The sequence below is a fragment of the Lytechinus variegatus genome, chromosome 11, assembly GCF_018143015.1.
Source record: "Lytechinus variegatus isolate NC3 chromosome 11, Lvar_3.0, whole genome shotgun sequence".
NCBI lineage: Eukaryota > Metazoa > Echinodermata > Echinoidea > Temnopleuroida > Toxopneustidae > Lytechinus > Lytechinus variegatus.
The window spans coordinates 22682997-22690589 of NC_054750.1; the positions used below are offsets into that span (position 1 = coordinate 22682997).

General features: G+C 37.2%; 1 long non-coding RNA gene across 3 annotated transcripts; it reads left to right on the plus strand.

Annotated features, from left to right (window-relative positions):
* Positions 1-1387: 1387 nt before the first annotated feature.
* LOC121424418 lies at positions 1388-6574 on the plus strand. Of its 3 annotated transcripts, none has more exons than XR_005971372.1 (4): positions 1390-1495; positions 3377-3462; positions 4002-4122; positions 5964-6574. It is a non-coding gene; the product is annotated as an uncharacterized LOC121424418 (long non-coding RNA). The 3 variants fall into 3 exon arrangements; XR_005971374.1 differs by lacking the exon at positions 1390-1495 and adding an exon at positions 3044-3083; XR_005971373.1 differs by lacking the exon at positions 3377-3462 and having other exon boundaries at positions 1388-1495.
* Positions 6575-7593: the final 1019 nt, after the last annotated feature.

Sequence of the window (7593 nt, forward strand, 5' to 3'; positions counted from 1 at the left end):
ACGTCGTATTCTCGGCATACTGGTCGTAGACAATAAATATGACGTCTTTATGACGTAATTGCGACCATTTTTAACGCCGAGTTTATGTTGCATTTTTATTTGACCAGATTATGACGTGATTATGACGTCATTAATTCACCAGTCAATGACGAGTAAATTTAACATTTTGCATGACCAGAATATGATGTGATTATGACGTCATTTATTGACAAATCAACGACGAGTCTATCCACAATTTTACATGACCAGATTTTGACGTGATTATGACGTCATTAATTGACCATTCAATGACAAGTAAAGTTTACAGTTTTGCATGACCAGAATATGACCTAAATATGACGTCATATATTGACAAATCAAAGACGAATATATTACAATTTTATATGACCAGATAATGATGTGATTATGACGTAATTAATCAACCAGTCACGAGTAAATTTACTATTTTGCATGACCAAAATATACAACGTGATTATAATAATAATATGCAACATTTATATAGCGCTTAATACAAATGTTTCTAAGCGCTGCATACCATTACCCCGGCTTTAGCACGGCTACCCTGATCGGGCGCATCGAGCATTCCAAGGAATTTCTTCCTACCGGGTACCCATTTACTACACCTGGGTCGAGAGTGGCAATTGTAGATAAACGCCTTGCCAAAGGACGTGCTGCGGTGGGATTTGAACCCCGGTCCTTGTGGTTCACAGTCCGTAGACTTATCCACTAAGCCACAACACCTTCACGACGAGTGCATTTACAATTTTATATGACCTCATTATGAAAACATTTATATATATATATATATACAACCATAGGCAGCGAAAGCGCGGGGGGGACAGAAGGGGGGGACGTTCCCCCTTCTAATTTGTTTGTTGATATAATAACCTTTTTTTTGCTTGTCTACTTTGTTTCCTGCATGCATCCCCCTTAATTCACGTGGGCCCCCACCCCTCCCTGAAATGTTTGTGTCCCCCCCTCCCTAAAATTTAGGTTGATAACCCCCCTTTTTTTGCTTGTCAAATATTTTTGGTAATCCACTCCCCTAAATTCAAATGTCAATTTTTTTGCCTGCGTCCATCCCTAAATTTCAGATGGACCATGCATGCATCCCAAAATTTCAGATGGACCCCCCCCCCTAAATTTTGTTGGCTTCCGCCGCCAATGCATACTACAAATACGTTTTCAAAATGTTCCCTTTATTTTTCTCCCGGTGTTTTCTTTAGCATAAATGTTTAAAGGTTCTGTAGGTCGCCCGGGTAGGTCGTCGTCGAAAATTGATATTTCATTTGACACTTCAACCAAAACATGTTTCGAATAAAGACTAAATGCCAAGTCCGATCGTCAGCAGAGCGCGCACGTGATTCGTGTATTTGAAAATGCAACCGTTAATGAACGAAGTCGAGTCAAAGTGCTAGATCGTGCAATCGACGTCCGTAATAACTTGTTCTCAATTGACTGCCTGCCCTTTTTTGACATGTCAAGACACTTCAGGGTAAGCATTTACATGTATACTAATATTCTATATATGTCTAAATTAGCTGGAGTATCAGTAGAAATCAGAATAACCTATCACTGATGAAGTTATTTCAAACTGCGGTATTGTGCGTGCCGGCGTAAGTACCGCACGGTACGGTACGTGAAGTCGAACCCTAGAGTTGTGGCGATGACAACGGCTCTCGAGCCGTGGCGTTTGCTGTTTTGACTGTGAACATGTAAAAACTTTTTCTTTGCTTTCATCTTTAAAACCAATCATCAAACGTTGAAATACATTCTTATGACTTCTTAAATTTGATCTCAAAGAATAATTTTAGACCCTATTGATTATTCTCTAATTTGTATGGTGTGGACGTTGTCAGCCATGGCATGGTGGTGGTGCTCTGCACAGTGCCCTTTCCTTGCCTTTTTCATAGGCCTAAGGCTTTGGCTTGGCCTACATTACATGTACCTTCAATTCAATTGATGTCTGTGCAGGCTCCACTTAACCACCGCTACACTGCGCTCCACCTACCCGAACCTCAACTCGGTGAACTTGTAATTTCGGATACTCCGAGTTTCAAAGGTGGGAAAAATAAAATGAATAGGCCCTATTTATCGTAAAAATTACCCCCCCCCCCCCAACCAACAATGCATTAAAGTTTAAGGCGCTAATGCAGTTTCGCACCGGCCGATTACCAGCACACCTAATCACCAATACTTGTTACCAAATGTCATGACAAGTCTCTCAGTCACATTTCGATGTCAATACATCCACCACTTTTCAAAATATTGTGATCGGGAATGGCTGTATTTCATCTTCGATCTCAACGTCGTTGATCGACATCGCTTCGCGGATCGCTTGGACTCACCGTGCACCGTAATGTTAATATGAACTGAAGTTAGCAACCAAATCATGCGAGAATGTGGCGAACAAACTGCCAGCATGCGCATGCCGCATGCGAATCTATGCTCGCATGATTTGGTTGCTAACTTCAGTTCATATCAACATTACATTGCACGGTGAATCCAAGTGATCTGCGAAGCGATGTCTACGCCGTGCCGCTACGCGGATCGCTTGGATTCACCGTGCGCCGTAATGTTGATATGAACGGAAGTTAGCAACCAAATCATGCGAACATAGATTCGCATGCGGCATGCTGGCAGTTTGTTCGCCACATTCTCGCATGATTTGGTTGCTAACTTCAGTTCATATCAACATTACGGTGCACGGTGAATCCAAGCGATCTGCGAAGCGATGTCTACGCCGTGTTGCTTCGCGGATCGCTTGGATTCACCGTGCACCGTAATGTTGATATGAACGGAAGTTAGCAACCAAATCATGCGAACATAGATTCGCATGAGGCATGCTGGCAGTTTGTTCGCCACATTCTCGCATGATTTGGTTGCTAACTTCAGTTCATATCAACATTACGGTACACGGTGAATCCAAGCGATGTCTACGCCGTGTCGATCAACGACGTTGAGATCGAAGCCGAAATACAGCCATTCCCGATCAAGATATTTTGAAAAGTGGTGGATATATTGACATCGAAATGTGACTGAGAGACTTGTCATGACATTTGGGAACAAATATTGGTGATGAGGTATGCTGGTAACCGGCTGGTGCGAAACTGCATTAGCGCCAAGTTTAATTTCTTACTCTTGACTTAGACTTGGTCTTAGAGCCAAGGTACTTAGTACATAATGTGTGGTGGGTATGTGCCGCAGTGGGGACCCCCTTTTTTACACTCAAATTTCCATTCCAAGGCATAGCATTTTGTATTATTGAGGTAACCGGAGGATTAGAGCAAGAAATCTAGCTTTTATTTATTGTTGATGTCTTTTGGGGGATATTTTTTACAATAAATATGCATTTTTCCCCACCTTTGCCACTCAGAGTATCTGAGCGAGTTCACCGACTTGAAGTTCGGGGAAGTGGAGCGGTAATGAAGAGGAGAAAAGCCTGCTCGAACATCACTTGAGGTAGGCTTGGCCTTGCTTATAAATGTAATTGTACATAGACCCTATTCAGAAGAGATGTGTTTTTTCTAAAAAATAATCCCTGTCTGAAAATTGGTAGTGATGGACACTAACCAAAAGTGGCAAATCATATATTAATTTACTATGATTAGAAATATCTCAAACCAAAATATCGCTTCCATCTTTTCCAAACACCTTTGAATTTTGCCGCCCGATTTTGAAGGTGTCCTTATAGCTACTACACACTCGATTTATCATGCAATTTTTTTTTCTTGTTCCTCAGTTCTCAGTTTTTAAAGCATTTTCTATTGTTGGAAAAAATAAATGAAGGTGCATACACCTAAAAAACTGCATTTTTTGTTTTCTCTACAATTTGCAATTTTATGTACAAAATATTAATACTAAAGGAGTCGTTTGTCACACTACAGTCACGAAGATTGTGCATTTGCCATTGAAATTGCATGTGCAATGAGTGGTGAGTACCTGAAGCTTTAGGACATGTATACCTCGATAGACTAAATAAATAATCATTTCAATTTCAGTGACATCATCTGGGACAGTTGGAACAACTCTACGCTCCACATTTAATTCAGTGTCAATCCTGATTTCATCAACATGGACTGATGGAACAAAAGTCATGCAAATATGCTGTTTTGTGTAGTGGTGAGTACAATTATCACTTTTGGAGGGGATTTTTTTACATGAACATGAGCTCCATGTTTGATTCAGTTTATTTGTTCCAAAGTTAAAATGAGAATGAAGGAAAGTTATGTAATCATTGACAGTGACTGATACTCCAACATTATTCCTGTAGATTAACTCTAAATCTCCTGGGGTATTTTGATTCTTGGGGGCATTAGGGCCCCCCTTAAGATCTCAGCCACGGATTGCGCTATCACAATGAAAATTTGCATGATGGTAGAGAGTGACATTTCCAACGCAGTTGCATTGGTAAATTTCACTGAATTCTTTTATTTTTATTTTATAGGAATTAATTTTCTAATTTATTCATGAAACTTATGTATTTTATTCATGAAATCATACTTTTTGCTCTGATTCACTAAATAAAGCTCACAGAATGCTATTTTTGGTGAAATATTCTTTATAGCATTCCTGACAATTGCGAATGAAAAAAACCTGGTGCCAAGACCGATTTCTTATGTACTTTATCGCTTTTTTAATTTCTTATGTATTTTTTTTAAACAAGGCAAAATTAATAATGTTTAATTAGTAAAAGTAGAAATAATGATACGTTTCTGAATTTTTTGCTAAATACCCGGTACACTATTTGCATTGGATTTGTACATGAAAAATACACTTACATTTTGACGTGTAATGTCGTAACCGCGCACCCGGGTGTCACAAATTTGGTCTCATAATTTATGCGAGACTTAAAAGTAAAAAGTCAGTAAGCGGCGAGGTCAAAAAAATTTGCGCAGCAGATATCGCAAAAATTGTCGAGGGGGGGGCATTATGGCCCTCTCCCTCCCCTGGCAGAATTAGGGTTAATGAAAAATTTCAAAAGACTGTAGTTTAATAAATTTTTCTCTGAAATTATGCATAAAATGATGCAAAAGAAATAGACATCTAAACAATGATAAGAATAAGAGTATTGTTTGCTTTTGCAAAGACAATGACAATGATTTTATTGGACCATGTTACACTCTTTCGGGGATTAGGGACACTATCAAAACGACATTACACATCAATTATGCAATTTTACATATGTAACTAATTAAAAGATTAAATCCACATCTGGCGTAAAAGATTTTCATTGGATGAATGAGATGAGACTGCTGCATTTTATTTACAGCCTTTCTCATTGGATGTTGCTTCACAAATGGGTGTGTCTTAGAGAGATAATAAAATGAAGATGAAATTATCTCTCTAAGACACACCCATTTGTGTCTTAGAGTGATAATAAAATGAAGATGAAATTGTTCTTAGAAGAATATCAATTCAAAGGGATTTTAAGGGATTCTTTTTTCAGAGATGAAATGGATCTCAAAATACTACCCCTGTTCCCTTCTATGAGTTTTTCTTTTAATTGAATATTGATTCAAATTGTCTTTATTGCACTCTTGCGCTCCTTTTTTTATAGTGAAATATCTCTTCTGCAGTGTCCCCTCTTTCACATCTTATTAAGTGCCCCATTTATGCCCTCATTTATTTTTTTTTCTACTTCTAAATGTTTAGACTGGTAAACAAAGGTGAATGCAATTAGCACCCTTTCATTTTTACATATTTCATATAACAGAATATAAAAGTTTTCAGCTGAGCGATTGGAATAAAATAAACTGAATAAGCAAATGTCCTCCCTCACCTGATGTTGATATTCATATCAATGGATATTGATATCGATAGTGATAATGTAGATCACTGACTTTTGGCAATATGCGATAAAAAGAATTGATAATTGAAACCATTAAGTTTTGCATGCAGATGAAATAGTTTGGCTATGTTTGTTATAAGTTTCTCAATACCCCCCTTTTATTTTTTTACAGGTGTCACAAGATAAAGTACTTCCTTGATGAGTTCAGAGATGGATGATCAATCAAACATAGAATATGGTTTCTAGCAACCCTGCAGGTATCCTTCATACGCCAATGAGAGTGCATAAAGCTTGCACATATTATAAACGGTATCTGTGCTATCCCAAATATATAACATTAGACCAATTACATTGCCAAATTACAATGGAGCCTATCAAAGAAAAGGTAGACTCCAGCAAAACGTAATTTGAATATTAAAATAGAGAAAAACCAAAGAAGCACTGATAATTTCATCAAAATCTGACTAAGATAAGAAGGTTGTGAAATTTTGAGTTTAAAAAAACATTAATATGCAAAACACAGGTCAAATGAGGATCAAAGACGTTCTTTTGTATTTTATCATATGAAACATAGAACAGATCCATTGTCTTTGGCAGAGAGTAATTGGTCTACCGGTAATCTTATACTTAGGGGGATAATAATTTAAGAGATGCTTTACATAGGAATAAGTAATTATGTAGTACAATACATTTTTCAGGAGCAACTTGGTCTGCTCATCATTAGAGTGCAGTGGGCTGATTCATAAATCTGTTAGTAAGTTAAGATTGATTTTAAGAACGACTAGTGAACCTTTCCTTTGTGCTAATTGATTATTAACCCTAAATAGACTGGGCTATTTCAACACCTAAGAAGACTGGGGGGGGCCTGATTCAGCCCCCCCCCCCTTATGATCTCGGTCGTCCATCGCTCGATCGCGACGGAAATTGGCACGCGCATTACCCATGGCATTATCTACAAAATTTCAATATATATAATTCTGTGAAAAATCTCATTGCTCATTAATTTGCCAATATATGCGTAAAATCATAAGTTTGCTCTAATTAATAAAATAATGCCCCTAAAATGCTACTTTTTGTTTCACATAATCTAGATAGGCATCTGATCAAATTTATTTTTTTTAAATTTCAACATCACATTTATTTTCTTAAGCATTCTATTGTTTTCTAAATTTCTTATGTATTTCTCTGTTTTTCGACTTTTTGTTTTTTATTGTTTTTTTCAATGGAAATTGTCAGGGACTTCATTTTGACCATAAAAAAGATAAATTTAATTGATTTTAAGCAGTAAATGGAAAAATGATACAATTTATGAATTTTGACTAAAAACACTATTTGCATTGGATTTGTACACAAATTCACGTTTTTGAGTTATTTTGGGTCTGCATGCACTTGCAAAATGATGGGTCGTTCGCACTGATCCTTATTGTTACATACTTTAAAGGAGAAGTCCACGCCAACAAAAAGTTGATTTCACTTAAAGGAGAATGAAACCATTGGAACAAGATAGCTTGTGTGAAAACAGAAAAATCAAAGAAACAGATCAACAAAAGTTTGAGAAAAATCGGACAAATAATGAGAAAGTTATGAGCATTTGAGTATTGCGATCACTAATGCTATGGAGATAGCAAATTGGCAGTGCGACAAAGATGTGTGATGTCACTTGTGAACAACTCTAGATATATTTCACTTGAATTGCCTCTTTTATCACATCTATCCATAGATCATGTGTTCTTTCTTCATGAGGGCATGTAATACATATTTTTTAAGAATGCATCATGGATAAAGAGTTTGTATCATCATAA